The sequence below is a fragment of the Scomber scombrus genome, chromosome 2, assembly GCF_963691925.1.
Source record: "Scomber scombrus chromosome 2, fScoSco1.1, whole genome shotgun sequence".
In the NCBI taxonomy this organism is placed as follows: domain Eukaryota; kingdom Metazoa; phylum Chordata; class Actinopteri; order Scombriformes; family Scombridae; genus Scomber; species Scomber scombrus.
The window spans coordinates 21,974,640-21,995,055 of NC_084971.1; the positions used below are offsets into that span (position 1 = coordinate 21,974,640).

A 20,416-nucleotide genomic window follows, 5' to 3' on the forward strand; every position below is an offset into this window, starting at 1 on the left:
CGTTGGAAGTGATTGCATTGCTCAACTGGTTCGGACTCCACACTGGCCACATCTGATTGTTGCTGTAATGCTCTCACACACAAAAAAAGAAGAAAAAAAACTTCTATTACAACACCAAAGAGGAACTTGTGTAACGTATGACACAAAGAAAGAAAATGAAAGAAGGAAGTCAAGATAGTCAGAGTGCAAAAGGGAGGGAAAAACCCTAAGTTACTCAGCTTCCTGTCTGAGGAAGAAAGGGGGTGGAGGCATCCTCTACTAAGCCATAGTCAGACAGTTGAGACCAGTGCGATATTCAACAAAAAGTGCACTGGGGGTGGAGACCTGTCCTGAATCCACTCCAGTGCTTCAGGGCAGCCATCATAGTGTTCACTATTGTGTGCGGCTGAGGGAAGAAGAAAAAGAGAGGAGGGAGCAGAGGGGGGGAAAAGAAAACCTGTCCCTTTGTGTGGGAAGGACTCAGCAGGAAAGTGATTTTCTGATTATTTGAGTTTGCCACCAAAGCAAGGCTCTTTCCCCCTGAACCGCACGCACATTTTGTACACTCTGCATGCCTCTGTTGCCTTACACCGGAGGCACATATGAGTGTGCTTCTCAGGCCGGCAAACAGCGACACCCGGGCTTCTCCTGATGATGAGAGCCGACGTCAGACTGGTTTCCATGAATATTGATGTGGAGGATAGTCTGTTTCATAGAAGAACAGAAGGAGGCAAGATGGCTGCCCTTTAGGATTTGTTAAAGAGGAGATCCAGACGGTTTGTTGGAATTTCTACAAAGTGGAGGGACATAAAAGGAGGTGAGAATTTGCTCGGAGGCTTAATACTCTTGTTTACCCTTTTCTCCTTTAACCTTGGGTGTATTTTTGCTGCTTTTTGTATCAGGCGAGGTAGAGCTAATGTCCCCCACCGTAAAAGCAAGAGCCAACATAATAAGGAGGGGATATTAGATAAAGCTACTCCAACATGGCTGACGATTTTCTTTCTTTTTTTTTGCCAGCTGAAACTGAGAGACACCTTTTGTGGTTCTTGTGAGTTCTGTGTTCACTCAACATTCTTGCTGCTTTTGAATGCATCATGCAATGCAAAATGGTGTACTTAGACTGCTTGTTCAGGAGTTTTTTCTTTAAGCATAATTGAAATGCCTGTATAATGCTTCTCTTTCTTTCTCAACATTGCACCCTTGCATATTTTTGTTAGGCAATATTACTAAAGGTATGTCTGAGTGTGTTATTAGTGAGCTTTAGTACGAGTGGGAACACATTTTTAACATTTATGTGTAATTAACAGCTATTACAGAACTGTGTTATATTTCATTAAATATGTTAAAATGCAGGCAGAGTAACCCATTGTAGCTACTCATTTGCATATCATGTGCTGTGTATGTGTTTGTTTGTGCTGTTCAGTATGGAGCATGTATGTAGGAGAGTAAAAGTCCAACCTGGACGGGTCTAGCACTAAGTGCATGGTGTCTGCACAGCAGTGGAGCTGGAATAGCTTCTGGCTTTGTGTATCTCTGTGAATCAGCTTTCATTGCTTTCACCACTGAATGACAAGCAGACACAAAGGCAAATCCCAAGGAGAATCAAAAGAGAAGAGAATTGTGGTGGCAGAGTGTAGTGAAGGCAGACAAGGTCAGAAAGCTCTGAAGGAAATGAAACTCTATCCTACTGCACCATTAACTGGGGGAACAAGAATGGTAATTCTGGAGCAGTTTATTTAAAACTAGGGGCTAAACAAGGGATTGTTGCCAAAGAGCAGCAGCAACAAACATTTTATTTCTTAAAGAAAAGTTGCCCAAGTTAAACTAATAGTAACATGACAAGAATGTATATTTTAATGCAGTATAAGCAGTTAAATGTCACAATAATCAGACTAGTGTGTTCTTTTGGAAACAGAGCAATTGACTAATAGATTACTGACAGCACAAAGAGTTATGTGTGCTTGTGTTTTTCTATGTGTGTCTGTGTGTGATCTGTAATCATTTTGAAAGGAATTGGTGTAGAATAGCAGCATGGTGACCTAATACTTGAAACAAAGAATGATAATGGAGTGATAGCAGAGAGATAATTACTTGCATACTCTGACAGTTAGTGTTTGTGTTAGTATGCACATATTTTAGAAATACAGTAGTTAAAGACATGATAACAACATGCACATTCAGATTTCTAATAGGAGATTAGGTGTTATTTCAATTAGCAAATAGCTAATTGGATGTTAGTTTTTTCCCAAATTCACTAAGTGCTACTTTAAGATTAACATCTAAATGGCCCATTAGAATATAACAGATCTCCCTCAGGTTTGTGTATTGGACTTGTGTATTCTAGTGACTACAGTCGTAATGTAGCCACAGTATGGCCTCAGGTAAAAGGCAAAGTAATTCTTGCCTGCAAGGTGGAGAATAATGACTTACCCTTAACTGGGCTTGTAACTTAACACTGTAGGCTGTCTGTATAATGCTAATGTAGGAGCATTGCAGGAATTCAGTTTAGTTTTAAAACAATGTCAAAGCTACAATTTTGCTAAGGGTTCAAGTGAAGATTGAAAATAGTATACATTTACAGAGTAGAGAGCATGGATAAAAGGGGTTATAGAAAAGGTGTAGGGGAAGTGAAGTTAACTTAAAGTCAGTTGCTTGTCAAATGACTAGAGGACAATCAGCCAAATGTCCCCTTTCCCCTTTTGCATTTGTTTTAAAGTGTTTTTGTTTACAAGCTACATTTGTCTTTGCAGATCTTGTAGCCTTCACGCTACATGCTCTCTTCTCAAAAAATATTCTTTGCTCGTAGTGGAAAAGGATCCCATTTTCATTCCTAGTGAGCTGTCAGGAAACTTTGGAAACAACACTGCCGGCGTACCCCTCTGACGCAACGGCGTGGCTGTGTTTTGATATGACTAGCATGGTCTTTGACTGTGTAGTGTCAACACAAGTGCTTAAGTGAGGGTTGATCATAGTATTCATAAAGTATGCTGTAACTGCACGAGATCAAATGCTGATCCACCCTTGGTCTGTGCATGTATGTACAAGTAGGTGTGTATATCTGTTTGAGGATCCCATTGCTTCATTCATAATGTTGAGACATTAAGGATAAAGATCATGTTAGGTCATAACTAACCCATGACAGACATTTTGTATAATTATTTTTTAAACAGCTCAAAGTAGTCAACAAAGAGCTGGTTCTGTATCTTATGTATTTAGTGGATTATGTTAGATTTCTTATTTTTAAGTATAAAAGCACATGAAACATTAGGTTCCATATTACATCTGCTGCATAATTTGATCTGTTCAGTTAGGATGGACTGCCAGTTTACTGCTTGCTAATAAAAACACAGTATTATTAGTTGTCACAGTTCAGATGTGCAATTTGTGTTCTTTTTCATGTTCAGTTACACTGTACACAGGATTTACAAATGCTAATCCTGACCTGGATATTAACTCATGATGAAAACTGTAAAATAAAAAATATATAAACACAGTCTTGCTGGAGGTGTTTTCATGAGCCTCTGCATGGCTGCTGTTACATCAGCAGCTGAAAAGGCACCAGAGCATTAATGGGCCTACAGGGGGCTGAGTGGGGGGAAGGGCCAAATAGATCAATCACATTTACATAGCTTCTCTCATCTATCCACACCTACAGATAAACCCATGCATTGGGTTGCTCCTTCGTCATGGCTGTAAGTCCCCTTTATGTCACTCCCAGGGCAAAGACAATATCACCTTTGGGAAGAATGTCCAGTTGCCATAGCGTTCCACAACAATGCAGTCCACTTACAATACCCAAGCCCTTACCCAAGCCCTCACCTCTGACCCTGCTCTGTCCATCCCACGCATCAGATTTCCACCCAAGGGGTGTTGCACAAATGAGACAGAGAAACAGGCCCAGTGGCAGGATAGACATTTTAGATTGAACTACCTGCTGACTGGCTGGCTGTCTGGTCATAGCTTGACTGCTTTCCTGAGACAAAATGGCGAGATACTCAGTGTTGCATTGATTTCTTCAATATTGATTTTCCTCTTGTCTGCCATTGGGGGTTGTTTTGCTATAGAGAGAGAGAGAAAGAAAGAGAGAAGCAGCAAACCACAACCAGGTGCTTTTGCAATGGAATTTTTATGACAGAATCTAGTCCCCCATTTTCATCCCTCACTGATTTTCTTTGTGTAAAAATCTCCTTGCTGATTAAAGCAAAGCTGCAAATTCTAAACACAAAAAAGCAAAACATGTATTTGCTGAATATGATTGAAAAAAGACTGGCCTCTCATTGTTGAGTTGTTTTTGCTCCATATTATATATATATAATTTATATAACATAATCTTTGCATCAGTTTTATAATTAATAGGTGGTTTATCCATGCTTTAAATTTCTGATTCATTCCTAAAGCCTTCAGAATGTGTCAAAACATCTTTTAACTGTGAGTGTGATTAACTTGGATTTTTCTATGTGTAGAAGTAGTGCCAAACATTGTGGTTTTAAGAAAATTATATGCACAATTTCTCATGTCAATATGTTATTTATGAATAATTATCAAACCAGATCCATTCTGAATCCCAACAAGAATATTGGATCTCTGTTCCACATAGGCCCTAACTTGTTAAAGAGACTCAGAGGTTATGGCCTGAGTGTGGTTTATTGGTCATCACTGGAACTGTGTAATAGTTGTAACACTTTTATGAGTCTGACATACAAAAATGTTATCATTCATTGCCACAACAGACACACTATTAATCCCAAATATGACTCATGGCCTTCCTTTTCCACGATGATGTGCGTTGTTAGCCGGGCTGAAGCGTAATTATGGAGTGAGAGTGATAAGGCTCTGTTTGAGTGGCACAGGGCCGGAGGGAGTGTTCCTGGCCCTGCGAGCATGTATCGATGTCAGGGTTTACCTCAGGGGTGAGACAGCGAGGGCAGCGACTCAAAAGCTTCCTCCACGTGAGCACACGCACATGGCCGCTCTGTTTACAAACACTATCCTGGCATTCCACAGAGAGAGAGGCAAGTGAGATGTTACGTAAGCGCCCCAAAGCGAATAGCATCCCTTCCCGCCTCTCGCCGGTCCGCCCCTCCTACGCTTGGACAATTTTCTTGAATGCTGTTTTCGCCGGTTCCGCTACCAGAAGTTAAGAATAAAAAAAGAAATTAAGAGCCACAGCCACAACAGCGTCTGTGCTCGAGAACGTGGCCATGCTGAGCAGGCCTTTTTTATGTTGATGCCACTCTGATATCACATAGCTCATGCGCAGCTCAAGGCCTTAACAGTGCTAGGTGATGAGATGAAAGTGCTGTTTCTTTTCTGTGGTTAAATGATTTCATTAACTCACATGACTCTTCCAGCTTTGCAACAAATTTGCAATATTTGCGAAGTCTCACACATAATGCTATCATGCAAACTTAACTCATGTAAAAGAGACATTGGCACATTTTCATCCACAGTGGCACTTTCCACTGTGCTACTTCAGTTGGAAAAAGTGCAAATAGAAATTCTATGAATTAGATAATGTGATGATAACACTTTAAAAATGAAGCCACATTAAATAGAACTCGGTGAACCTTTTCCATTTCTAGAAGTAAATACACTCTTTGCTCAATGTATGATTGAATAAGTGTGTGTTCTCCTAAGTGGAAGGCTAAATGTCAGATCTGTTTATCCATCTAAAGGATGAACATATGCAGACAAAAAATGTTGGTGCTGCCAAACACCAGCATAAGCATAACAATATGTGGAGAGGTAAACTTGCACACAGGCCGCCAAGACTAAAATGTCAAAACGTATAAAGGTCAGTCAGTTCCAGTTAAATCAAATCTATGGACAAGCGGAGGCTTTTCAAGAAGTGTAATTCTAAGATTCTAAGGTTCATTGGAAAAAAAGTTTGAAAAGGAGGATGGCAGCCTTTCTTACACAGCTTGCCATTATTTATCCTCTGATAAAAAAAAATAAAATAATTGGCAGGTTTAGATCAATATCTGAAAGGGAATGTCCATAGCTTATGACCCTGTCACATGGTCTGCAAAGATCCGTCATTATAGCGCAAACTGAAAGGGGTCCATGGTTATCTAAACAACTGCTTGTGATGGCTGTTTGCCCTCTTCTAAAATGGCTGTCAGAAATGGACGGTCTTGCTGCTAAGAGCTGTCATTGGAAAGGTTAGGCCCCATGACCCCCTGTTGTCTACACAAGGAGCACAAAGACAGACAGCTGGCCCTGAATGTCATTTAGAAGCGTAACTCTACCAAAGGCTTTGAATGACATCACTAACTACTTCTGTGGGCTTCAAGTGGCTCAAGCTCAATATTGGGTTTCCTAAGTGGAATGTACAAGTCCAGCAGCTGGTGTCTTTCTGAACCGACCCGCCTGATGACAGTCACACTGGTTTGCATCCATATATGTATTTACATTTGGTGAATTTTCAAGTCTGATATTAGCTCTGACTCAGGACCGGATAGAAACTCCTGGATTAAATAATATGCAGCTACACAAGCTCCTTTACTAAAATAACCTCTTAGACATCTAATCTCAGAGTTGTGTTAGGTACGAATACAGTTTTATGTGCAGTAAAGAACCAAGCTACATGGCAGAACATGATTGATGACTCCTGAAGCTTTGCTATATCAGACATATTTTGTCTAAGTGAATGCTAAAACAATAGACAGGCCATGAAAAAATGTCTGTACTTCCTGAATTGCTGAAGTGTGAGATGTGCAATTTATAACTCTATCCTTAAACTGAGGCCATGAATCATAGAGAAAATATCCTTTCACTCAGAAGGATTTGTGATTTATATTCAATGAGAGTCACGTGCCTCCCACTCAGTGGAGGGAAAGAGGGAGCTTAGCAACAGTGGCTTAGATCAGGCTGCCTATAAGCCAATGAGGGAAAAATATCAGCACATTCACTTGCCATATGACAAAAGAGCACAATGCAAAAATGTCATATTCAAAGTAATTCTGGACAGCACAGTATATTTGTGACATTATCTTTGAGGAGTAGAAAATGAAAGGAAACCGGATGTCTTGGTTTTATGTATGATAGAACACCATCCTTTTCTTGCTCTTTAGCTCAGTCCTGTTTGACTGAAATCTAAACTGGTATTCAGTCCATTTGGAATTCCTTCACTGCCATGATGTGTGCCATGTTTTAATTTCCCTCCCATAATAATGTTTCCCTTTGCTCTGTTTACTGTTCACCTCCGCTTCCTGTTTAATTGGAAGCTGGTTTGGATTTGGATCCTGCAAACAGAGAGGAAATATTTGCTAAATAAATGTGCCTGTGAGCTAATCACATGCCAAGACTTGCAGGCTAGAGGTCAAATTGAAGAAACATGGGAATCAATGTTTGCTCATCACTTGGCTTTGTGTAAGAGTGTCCCATGTCATGCCAGATTAAAGTGGTTTGGAAAAGGAATGAGGAGTCAATATAAAGTATTCTTTCTCCTCTCATCACTCCAATTGAGATCAACTACAGTATCTATCTTGGTAAGGCTCTACAACTTAATGTCACAGATGACAACAGAGCAACTTATATTTCAAATAGTGCCAAATTAATTCTGTATTAGGTGAGCCACAGAAATGTACCATTTCAGGTTTTATAGCCCAACCCATTTCTAAAATGCAATTTTAAAGGTGCTGATCCACACAAGCACAAATGTAGGTTTCTGAATATGTGGCACTATTGATTTACTGGCAGGATCAATGCATAAAGCACATGTGCACACCACAGCAAAGCAGTCTATTCTGTAGTCAGCCGTGCTGGGGTAATGTTTAGACCAGATGGGCTTTGGAGCGCTCATAAGATGGTCGCCATGGCTACCATGCACTCTGAAAGAAATTAACTTTGCTCTGCACACAGTTCATCAAGTTAGTCAGATATATTGACTGTTGCATAGACAAAGGGTTGGAGGGGGAATAGACAGGCAGCTTGGTAGGAAAAGTGCAGTATTGTGAGGGGTTGGGGGCAGGTTAGTGGGTTTGTACGCACAGGAGCTCATTTCTTAATTAGAGTCTCCATGTGATGCCGCTTGAAGGCGCAGAAAAAGGTTTAGATTATGTGTGTAAACTTTGCACAGAGGGCTTCTTAGTCATGGTACAGGGTGCTTTCTAGCAAGGTGGAGTTTCTCTTCAGGTTGTGCTGATTAAAACAGGAAACAATTCAAGACTAACAGGTTTATGCAGTCAGATATGGGCTAACTTTCAACCGCTGTCTACTTTCAGGATCAACCTCCTCTGGGAAATAGTCTACTCTGACATTAATGGCTCTGAGAAAAGGCAATGTTTCACTGAAATGTTATTTTAAATACTGGGAGCGAAAGCTGATGATTAATAGATATGATATCTGACACTGTGGCCTGTTATCAGCAGTTATATGGGCAGTTTCAGTGTTATTTAATATTTAGATTGTTGTGTTATAATTCAAAATAACACTGATCTGATCTTTCAGGAGACATTTTAGCACCTTTTTAAGAAAAAAGCTAAAATACTGAATAGATCATGCGGATTTAAGTAGACAAAGCATAAAAGCAGCATACACCAGCAAGATGTTTTGTATGTGTGTGAGTGTTTGTCGTTTTCCCAGAAAACCTACTAAACAAGTTGTATCAGAACTGTACAGAGGCGGGGTTTATCCCCTGCAACAAAAGCTGTTGAGTTGTTATTCATACATTTGTCATCTTACAGAATGTTGTCATTTCTCGCTTTTACCATTAAAATATGACGGTTATACCTCCTTCACATTCACTGACTCATGAAGTATCGCTCAGCCATTCAACACCAACAATTTTAAACCATCAAAACATAACATACTAACATTTATGTACTGATTTGTATGAATAACTTAAACTCCCTTATCTAATTCAGCAACTTCAAAATGAAGACCCTGAGGGATTGTCCATTACACTCAAGGATTTACAGTATAACATATTGCTCGTAAATACAAGCTGTCAGCAGTTCAGTAAGTTGAACCTCGCCCCTTAAAAGTAGCTCAAATAAACCAGTTATGTCCTTGTGTACTTAATAAGTTTCCACAAATTACCAACTCCTATATTGCTCATGGCTATTTATGGGAAAACATATTGTATGTGCCTTGCCCACTGCTTCCTGAGCTCCACAAAGACAAAGCCCACTGAACCCAGTACAACACGATCAAACAGTCTGGGATTACTGCTGACATTGATCTTAATTATGACTATGAGCACTTGGATGTGGTTTATCATTGTGGTGCCAGTTATTCTTTCCTGTCTTTTCCCTCTAGGAAGATATACCCGGTTACCAGCACTTTCCAGCTGGATCATTTCAGGTTGTTTTGAGCTAGCCATGGAACAAAGCAGCTAAGAAGGAACTGTTTTAGTTTTGTATTATCTTGAGAGAATGAGGAAAAACTAGTACTGAAACCCTTTAACCCTGACATTCATTTGTCGGGTTCCCTTAAGTTAGGTATCCACACATCAGCAATCACAAATTCATCTACACATGGAAGATCAAAAGAACTCTCAAAAGTAAAACTGTCAACTGCCATAAAACTGTAAACAAAAGTGTGAATTTTAACAATTGATTGGCATTCCCCTTAAAGTTGTGTGTTGGCTCACATAATACATATAATAGTCTAGAATTGTGGATTCACATTTCCCCAACTTCCTGTTGTACACTTTAAAACTGTAGAAATGATTTAATAATCTCACTTTCAGCAGCAGTCACTGCATTTTTAATCCATATTCCCAAAACTTTATTCAGACTGATACTAATGAGCCATTTGTAAAGTTCGACTTTCTTTGGGTTCCCAACTATTATATTCTATATCTATTAATGGGAAACATATTTGTCCAATAAAATAATGCAAATTAACTTGTTAGAATAATGTTATAGTCAGTTAACAGATGTCAAAACACGATACAAGAAGGCAAAGAGACAAAAAGCTGTGGGAGCACAAAGACTTGCAGTGAGAATCTCCACAACTTGGCCACATCTGTTTGGCATTAGACATAAAGAACAATGTAGATTGTACAGATCCCTTCTTCTTATGGAGGGGGAGGAGGCTCTCTAGGGAAGAAATTACAAACAGAAGTGCATGTCATCTGTGTTTCTGTGGTAATCTATTAATCTTTGTCTAGATTCAAAGAAGAACATCAAGATATTGAATAGCATTTCACATGCATTTGCATACATACATCACGGAAAATCCCCCAAACATTTGGTAAGGTTGTGAAAATGACACACAAGAATACTAAATAACATTGCATCACTTTAAAATGTAAGGAGATTTTCATGCTATAACAAATCAAATGAGAGAGTCGTTTGGTCACTAGGATTCAATTGATCAGCAAGCTGATTCTACCTGCCAAGCTGTTTTTGGTCAGTCACCAAGGGAGAGGAAAAGGACAGAAGAGGGAAGAAAAGCAGAGATCTGTTGCTCCAGGCCATCATGTGACACAGCCATCGTTACGTCACAATCTAGTGATTAGGCCACAGTGAGCATTAACTGGAAACTGCACTGCTCTACCTGACAGAAAAAATAGACATGAGGTTGTGCAGGGCACAGTCAGATTTCCTCCTCCTTTGCTGTTATTAATGGAACCAACATGAGTCAGATCACTAACTCAGAACCTGAAGCATCTGCATTCCTGATAATCTTCACATGTATCTGCATCCCTTCAGTAACCGATATAAGAGATTGCCATGTCGTAATGTAAAACAGAACCTGTACACTGTATCCTTCAAACATGAGCCAGATGAATCAACTGTTAGTTAGAAACAGCAAAAGTGCTACATCAATAAAAGGTAGTGGCTAAAAGAGTGCTACACCTAAATATTTCAGATAACTAGAAAGGAATGGTTTGACATTTTGGGAAATACACGTTTACTTTCTTAGATGAGAAGATCAATACCACTCCACTGACTGTATGGTACTGGGAATACAGTAAACAACTGGCTATTTTAGCTTAGCCAGAGTTTTTCCAAAGGTGAAAAAATCTGCCTGCCAGCACTGTTGGATCTCTTTTGTTTAACCTATACAATAATCGAAGTGTGAAAACAAGAAGTTGTGTCTAGGTTATGGACTATTTCTTGGCAGCATTCTGTGATGTCATGCGTAGCTTTAAATTCACCAAAGACATGAGAGCATTATCATTCATCTCGTCTACAATAACACTCTGCAAGAAAGGAAGGAAAAAAATGAGTTGATCTGCACACACGTAAGCTAAGCTAACACTAAATATGTGCACATTTCCAACACTCTTCCTTCCTTTGTATGCAATCTTTAATACTAAACAAATTTAGAAATGATAATATAACACAAGTCCTCTGACCTGTGTGTGTGGTCTACATTTATTTAGGTTTGTCTTCAGAACTTCTCTTTCATGTTTAATTTGTTTAGGTATTTTCTCTCTCTGAGGAGTGCTATCATTGTGGATCCCACATGTTACAAAGATTCTTCATGGGATAGAAGTGCAACAGGATCCAAGCACTCCAAAGAAAATGTTACAAAGATCTGGCTAGCATGTAAATTTGGAGGATTACAGAAATGACTGCAGATACAGGGGCCTTTTGTTTCTTAGCCAGGGTGGAGAGTGTCATATGTTCAAACTGGTGGAAAGAAAGAGAGAGAGAAGGCACGAGCAACCATGTGAGGTGCATTGTAAGTCCTGCGTGAGTGTGGCATGTGACATAAATCACAAGTGTGAGGTGCCTGACTGAGCGATTCAGTGAGATGCAGAATATGAATGAACATCTGTCCTATCATGCCTGAGGAACATTTGACCATCAGTAGGAACACATGCTACTAACACTGAACTTCACATTGTGCTTTACAACTTGGTTTGCTTTGACCTTTCAGACTTTCCAGTCTCCCAGTCCACCCTGTTAACTTTCCCCCCAAAACTCCAGCAGTAGAGTCAATCCCCCCAGCTCATATGCCAGCCATATGTCATGAACTGTCATAATTCAATATGTCTACATGGATGTCTAAAGGACTAATCAAACACAGCCTTAAATTGTCTTTAATCAGGCAACTGCGAATTCATAGTTTTTTTTGCCTTTGTCGACAGAGCAGTTTAGGATGTTTTTTAAATGTATTAATATAGCATGAAAAACAGGACTCATTACACTTTTGTAGCATATATTGTATAAAATTCTGTCTTGAGTTCAAAAAATATCTTTGAAAGATTCTATGCTGTTTTTAAGCCAGCATATTTGTTGTTTACATAGTCAGCTGGAATGCCGAGCTGTGCAGGTCATGAGGTTTATGGAGCGGCGAGTCCAGCTCTATATTTACGGGAGGGATTTAAAACACTGTAGAATGCAAGTCATCTGACCTAATTACACTGGTTGGGGTTGCTAAGGATGAGGTTTCACTTACAGCCCTGCTGCGTGCGGTCTGAAACGTCTAACTCCAGCCTGTTAGCATACACAGTCATTACAGTATTTCTTCTCTTTGACATTAAACATTCATTGCCAAACTTTATACAATAAACAAGGGCTTAGTTTTCCTTATTTCAAGCTATATATCACTATTTGGTCTATTTTATACCACGTTTAGAGTGTTAGAATTACTTCAGTACAAGTTGGGATATGAAATGACAATGCAGGCCTCAGAAATAAAAATAAGACTTTGATGTATGGTTAACAAGCTGTAAAAGTTCATATAGTGTTGATATTAGTCTGGTTTGTAGACTGACTGTTGACAAACCTAACTGGGTTAATGTTATATGTATTGATTTTCACAGTTTACAGTTAATCTTATAAAATTCAGTCAAGTGATATTATGACAAGTCTTGGTCGTTAACATACTTCATTATTTACCAATTTATAAGGCATATGGGTTTTAAGTGCTCAGAAAATTTACAGTCTCTGGTCTGGATGCATGCTCCTTGTTCTTATCTTTTAAACAGGAAAATACGAACAGGCCCATTTCAGCAAAGAAAAGGAAATGTACACTTGAGATTATGGCTTATTCTTGGGACTATTCTGCAAAACAGTGGTGTGGCTTGGCAAGTGTATGTTTGATTTACAGAGCTGCTCCACATCTCCCCCATACCCCCTCCTCTCTTTCTTTAACAGCAGGGCTCTTGAGCCTAGCTGCCTAGGTCTCAACCTGAAAGTGCAGAGACCTGAGTCTCCCAGCAGCTGTCGTTAGTGGTGAATGTCACATACGGCTGCCAAGTCACGCCAAATAGACCCCATCTACTATGGCAGCTCTCATATTTCACTGGCTCTCTCTGCAAATAACAAAAACACAGTGTGAGTCCAGTGCATTAAACTTGGGTACACTAGTGTTGTGAGGATAAAATATCATGCTAGTGGGACTAAATATTCATGGTACCTAAAATGTTGTTGTTCAGTTTTTTTATATTCTATTATGGACAAGACAATTATATTTTAGTATGTCAATGCACAAACAAGTTGTGTACATCTTGCTTAATTCTGTAAGCAAGCTATATTAAAAACAAAACACTTACTTGTTAAAATAAGGCTCTGCTGTCATGTGCATTAACCGCCAGCCTTAAATGACTCTTGTGCAAACTGTGTCCATTGTTTTACAACACTGATCACACTGTGTCCAAGAGTCCACCCTTGCCCCCAGGCCTCAAAGCACTAAAACAACTGACCATCTACAAGCCAGCAAATACATAGCTACGGAGGCAATAACTATGGGCAATGACAGTCTAGATTTCTATCACAGCACTTAGCAGCCAGGTTCATAACTGCACTGGCTAGATGATAGACCGAACAGGAGGGAAGTAGATGAATGGCAGACAGAAGTACAGAGGAACCTGACTTGTAATTACAGGGCAGAGGACTAGAGGTAAGGCTGTGGGAGAGGGAGGGAAACCAAACAACAGCATTTAGAAACAAAGACACTGACTTCTGGAGGGAAAGAAAGCTTCATTGGGAATTCAGTTCAAGCCAAGCAAGTTGAGTCATATCATAAACTGAAAACAGAGTGCTCATTTCCCTGGTGGACATTTGCTACTAGAAAGAAAACTAAAATAGATCAAAGCGTTATAACCTCCAGCAGGCATCCATGCTAAAGCCACTGCAACGCTGTGCCTCTGGTTTAGTTTAATGCTCTACTTCCGCAGCAAAAATAGATCTCCCTGTGAATCTAATAAATAATAAAGAGGTTGAAGCCAATACTTTCTTAAAGCAAGCACAGTCAAAATTGCACTTACAACATTGCATAATTGCTGCGCATGTGTTTGTATGTTTATACTCATACGGGCGCGCACACACTCAGCTGGGAACCCTGGCTTTGTTCTGGGTTTGCAAAGATTTTTTTTTTGTCAGTGTGGGTGCATCCAACTGTGACAAGCTGCTTGGCTCCATTCGGTCCTTTGTAAACCCTGGAGTGTCCTATAGGAATGGAGCTGCACTGAAAGCAGCTTAGCACCAGTGTCACCTCTTGATAGTTACTGATTTACAGACTGCACTAAGGGCCAGACAAAACAAAGGAGAAGTCACATGGGGTCGGAAAGTGGTATTCACTTGCTTACTTCATTGTAGGGTTTTCAGGGGTCAAATACTATTTATTTAAAATAGTTCAAAAAAGGTTGAGTTTTAGTTCATGTCTTTTTCTCAAACCAAACTGTGTTAAAATTATTTTAGGTTAAGGGGTGGAGAGTTTACTGCAAAAAGCTAAGTTTTCATTTTCTTGTTTGTTGGTTGTGTACTTTTACAGATACATTCAATATATTTTAATGATATAGTACACAATGTAGTGTTTATAGTTAATGTAAGCACAGAAATTACAAATGAAGGGGGCAAATCCAGATACATACCATAAAATAAATTATTGAAATATAAACATTGATAATCATTGTCATTTTTCTTGGTCAGTTTGCAGAATCCGCACTGCTCAAGATTGTTAAATCATGGTATAACTTTTTGCAAGGCTCTCTGCATAAAGTTCAGTATATGACTGATCATTATCACCTCATTTCATCCTCTCCATCTCTTGCAAACAAGATTCACAAACACCAAAGCTAATCCAAACAGCACATTATAAAATTAGCAGATCAGCTACAGATAAGGACGTCCAGACGTCATGTTGTATAAATGAACATGCCTTCTAGATGCAAAGACCATTTGCCATTCATCAAAAGGAACGTGTTTCACAATTCCCACATGGTTTTCTCACACATTTGTCAAAATAACACATTTCAATTTTAATAACTTTGACATAATCATAGAGGCTCAGTGTCACTTCTGATTACAATGCTGGTAGTGGTGTCCCGCTGTGGCACTTTACATCCGTCTGTGTCTGACAGCAGCAAAGGGAAGATTAGTTCTGCGACTTGTTGTCTTAGCCGCGCACGTGGGAGGTTTCAGCATCATCAGAATGAGTCTATAGGTTTCTTTTCTCTACTTTATACTAGCTATATTGTTTGAGTTGTTAGACTAGAGTTATCTGTAACCATAGATTAATTTAATTTCAAAATCAGGTCATCCTTAAATGGTATTATACACAGGGACATTTAGTTGCAAGCTTTCTCTTAATACTACAAATACAATAAACAATATCATAGATGGTAACCCAGAGCAGAGGAAAGAAGATGAATAATCTTTGTGATTGTCATTACCATTGTCTAATATGCTACCGTAAATACAGTCCATACTAGCTCTATTGAAGTGTTTTATGTTTTAAAATGTTCCTGAGGTTTAGAAATTGCTCTATGCTTCTGTTTTATGAAGCACTTTCATATCCCATTGGATAATGCCCCAACTGAATTGTTAATCAAGCTAACAGGGCTGTCATTCTGAAAAAAAGTTGTAATACTTTGGATTTGGAACTTCCACTCCTCACCCAACGCATACTGTTCGTAAAGAAACCTTTCAGTCTCTTTTTTTCTATTCTTTGACCTAAAAAGTTGTCTTTGTTCTCGATGCACTGCTTTCCTTTTCCCACCTGCTAACAGGCAGCTGGCTGCTCTGTTGTGACAACGATAGGAGCTTCCAGACACCCTTGTAACAGCTTGGCTCGTTAGTGGGAGATTTAGTACTCTAACTTTGGGGGGTCTGGAGGGCTGCTAATGTCCTGGAGGAGTGATTGACACAGAGAAGGAGATCATTATGTCTACAACCTTGCCTGCTTTGGCAGAGTTTGGCCTGATAGTTTCCTGTGTAGATCGTCTTGGTTGAGACGGTTGACTGGGTCACAATTGCTGCAGTGACAATTTTTTTGTCTCGTTCTTGAATCACATGACTAGTTTGGACATTGTGGTTAAGTGAATACAGGAACCAGTTTTGAGAAACTGACTATAAACACTGTCACTTCATTAAAGCAACATGATGTCTTGTGATGATAGTTACTTAATTAAACATGCAAATTTCTGTAAAGCAGCTGAAATAAGTTTTTTTGAAGTATTTCAAAGTAGCAATTCCAGTCCCCAGTCTATACAGAGATAGTTTACGTTTCATGTAGCTGAGAACTTTGCATACATGCATATTTTAAACTATATTTTGCATATTTGCGCTTAAATCTAAATCACTAAATATTTTAGATATTTCAGTCAATTGCAAAGCATTAGTGAACATGACATTTTGGATACACATTCTTCAGTGAAACAATGTATGTGATCGGCACAGGATTTTGTTTATTGTGGTTGAAATGGATACTGTGCATATACAAATATTTTTGAAAAAGGGGTTATCAGGTTTGGGATAAAACGTGTCGTTTGAAGACGACAGCTGCCAAAATCATAAGCAGCTGTAACTGGTTCCAGATGTGATAATCAGGCCCAAAGATGGAGTACAATTATGTCAAATGAAACATGCCATAGACCCACAAATATTTAGCATTTATTCCTTTCCTTTGCCCCTAAACAGCAGTTGGTGCCTATAGTGAGCCTATAGAAGGTTTACATTAACAGGAGGGGTTTTGTGGGAATTTAAAGCTGGATCCAATTATGTTTTCAAAGGTTGTACAGCATATTTTTCTGAACTTGACCAAAGCAATCATCAGTTGTGACCCGAGGCTTTACTCAGAGGTCCAAATATATGATGCACTCTTTTAAGTACAGACAGAGTGTTAAGCAGACTTATAGCTCAAAGAACATACATCAAGAAAAGTTAGTTATAGCCTATATATCAGCTTGAGATCCATAAAAAAAAGCTATTTCTTTTTATCTTACTGGAACCTAAACTACCTTCATGAATATGTTTCTTAACCTGCTGTTTACTGGGCACCATTCACAAACAACTATTTAAAAACTTTCGATCCATTTTTAATCAGATATCTGTTGCACTTCTGTCTGTATCATAACTATTAAGTAGCTTTAGAGGCATTAAACACATTTATGGAGTGCCTTGGTAGCCGAGTGGTTACTGTGCATGCCACATAAAGGCAGCGGCCCTGGTTTGATTCTGGCAAGGGACTACTTTGCTGCATGTCATTCCCCTCTCTCTTTCCCTGTTTCCTGTCAGCTTCTGTGCCATACTGTTGAAAAAAAGGCAAAAAAAATTTAAAAACTCACATTCATAACCATCACCATCAAGTAATATTATTTACCCAGATTGCAAAGGTTTGGAAAATGACAAATCAGTCATTTATAAATTCATGAGACTATTGTTGTGTTCTGTTACACATTCAGTCTGTTGGTTGTGTTTATCTATGGCCAGTTTTAGAATAAAGTGAAAATGTAAGGTTGTTAAAGTTAGATTAACTGTAAATGTTGATTTTTTTTTTTTATCACTCAAATTTTATTAATGTAAATGTTGATTTTTAAGCTACAAAATACTGAAAACAACATTAGATTTCATATTACAATCAAAAAGGTTTGTATACTTGTACAAACATCTAAATATTCATTGAAAAGGCTGTTGATGCTTGCATGTAGGTGGACAAAACCTTAGCCCACCAATTAAATTCAGGAAAATGCATCTTCTCTTGCCCTCAATTTAAAAGGAAAATCATGTTTATGGACAAGCAGAGCTCCTTTGTAAAGATGGATACCTACATGTACCGTATATTGCATTTTATATTGATTACCACAGGATACATGGACATGGAAAATCTGTCTATGCATAGTCTTAGTTGAAGCCAAAGAAGAGAGTCAAAACTAGGCACAGTGAATAAAATTAAGCAGTAAACAGATAATGCAATATGCAAATGTAACTGTATTTTCTTTGAGACAAATATATCATTGATTGACGATATACTTAAGTAAAATGCTTTTGAGCAATAGATTTTTATATATATTTTTATATATACTAAGGACACCAGGATCCGCTTTCTTTCTCCTGTTGCCAACAGGACAACATAATCAGAACAATAAGTTTCTTTTCTACTGTTAGCCAACTTTAATGCCCAACACTAAGTATTTTACAAAAATACTTCACACTGAATCAGGGCCCTTCTTGGTGTTCATCAGCTGCCCATTCCTTTAGCATCTGCAGGAGTTGCCCATAATTATGATGGATTAGACTGCAGCTCTTTGTGCCTGTGCACAGCAATTGTTTTGCAGATGCTGAGGATGTGACATGCATTAATAATTGAGCAAGGCAGACAGAAATCAATGTTCTACTGGAATCATTGGAATCTATTTGTGTTTGGCAGGCGAGTGCAGTGATGTGAACATGAAACCATACACTGTTTGTTGCTTCATCCTCTGTAGAGATCTCATTTCTATACATCACTTTTATCACTCTATTTGCCTAACTTTGGTAAAAATGATGCATGATGTATCATATATATTGAAATATTCACCTTTATTTTTCTACCAACCTCCTGCTTTGTGGTTTTTACCCTCGGAACAAACTCTACCAACATTGCTTAAACTCAATCTGAAGGTTGAAAAGACATTAAGCATTGTGGGAAACTTGGTGGGGAATAGTTTATATTCTGTACTCACTATAACTTAATGACACAAATCTCATAATGCTAGAGTTTAACAAAGGTCTAAAACTTGGGAACTGAATTGTATTTGCATATCTGACATTACAATGTGTTAAGGGTGAGGAAAGGTGATGCTGAACAGCTGACGAGCAGCCAGCTCCTCCTCCCATGTACCATCTGGGACATTAACCTTGCATCTTAGTGCCTTCAATCAACTAGACTTACATTTTCTTTAACATATTCTGTCTTTTAATATTCTAAATACTGAAAAATACACAAATTCAGAGAAAAAAAACATTTTACTATATATTGCAAACTATTACAGTGGGTATAAAATATAAATCTATTTGCTGATTCTACTGGTTTTGTTCAGTTTTAACATTTTTAGTCACTATGAGATTGTTTTCTGTTTCTAAGCTAAGGAATCACATCACAGTTCAAATTTACTAAACTTCAGTACATATACACACTGCATAGCACAGTAACTACTTCTTTTCATTGCTAATTTTAGATTATTTTCTGAACATGAGAAGGCTCAAAGTTATATAAAAAAGAAAATACTGTACTCAAGTTCCATTAATAAACCTAAATCAATTTTGCTAAATCAATTTTCAACATTAGCACCAAATAAAATCTGTCAATAATGCCATTCCCTAACATAAAAATATAGTCAGTCACTGGCCTTGCTGCTTTGATCACAGTGATTTCCCTGTGCTGTTTATTTACTGCATACAATTTCTTATATTTCATGGTAAAAACTGACTGACCACTGTCCAAGATTTCTGTTTGCATTAAGAAATTGCAAAATTACAATTTCCTGGAGGCACTGATTGGTGAAGGGAGCTCTACTGATTCAGTCAGTGACAATGATGATTCAGTATAATTGTACAGTTTGAAGATTCTGTGTTAATGTTTCATTATGTACTACACACCTCTACAGTATATTCCTGAGGCATTAAACTGGAATAAGGTCAGAATCCTGGATATGTCTTAGAGGAAGCAAGAACCTGCTGGTTCTTATGTTGACTACAGTTACCTGTTTTCCCCCTACATGTGGTACAGCATTACAGAGATGAAACCTGTGCAAAGATGGATGTCAAACACGGCTGCCCTGGATGTTTATGTTCATTTTTAAATTGAGCATTGTTCTAGCCTTTTTTTTTTCCCTCATATTTTCCATTGTTAATTTAAAGCATTGTCCTAGTGTTTCTATTTAAAACAAATTCCACTGTCTACTAAGTTTTGTGTCTACTTATGTAGAGTGCAATGGAGGTGGATAAACATACTCTATGTTTGTCAAGGAAAGACGCTTTTATGTAAGCAAACTGATCCCAATTGGCTGATGATAAACCGTGCAATCTTAGCACATTCCTAATATTTCCCCATGTTTTTTAACGTGCAGAAAAGTTTTGAGTGACAGTGGGCATTTGGTCTATTGTGGTATTTGTGCATTCACTATCCACATACAGTACAGAACAGGAAGTCACAGCTTCCAGTTAGAGATAAGGGTGTTCAAAAGGAAACAAATTTTGCATATACTAGTGACCAATGAAAAAATGTTTTACTCTCAGGACACATTTGTCAAGCTGTGTATTAAATTTAA

General features: G+C 38.4%; 2 protein-coding genes across 2 annotated transcripts in view; both read left to right on the top strand.

Annotated features, from left to right (window-relative positions):
- Positions 1 to 20,416, top strand: part of ndufb6 (NADH:ubiquinone oxidoreductase subunit B) — a 334,342-nt gene that overhangs the window by 183,867 nt on the left and 130,059 nt on the right. The window lies entirely within an intron of this gene.
- tet2 (tet methylcytosine dioxygenase 2) overlaps positions 385 to 20,416 on the top strand; it is a 31,345-nt gene continuing 11,313 nt past the window's right edge. Inside the window, exon 1 of the mRNA XM_062431122.1 lies at positions 385 to 796. The gene's annotated coding sequence lies outside the window, so the exon portion shown is untranslated. The remainder of the gene's footprint in view (positions 797 to 20,416) is intronic.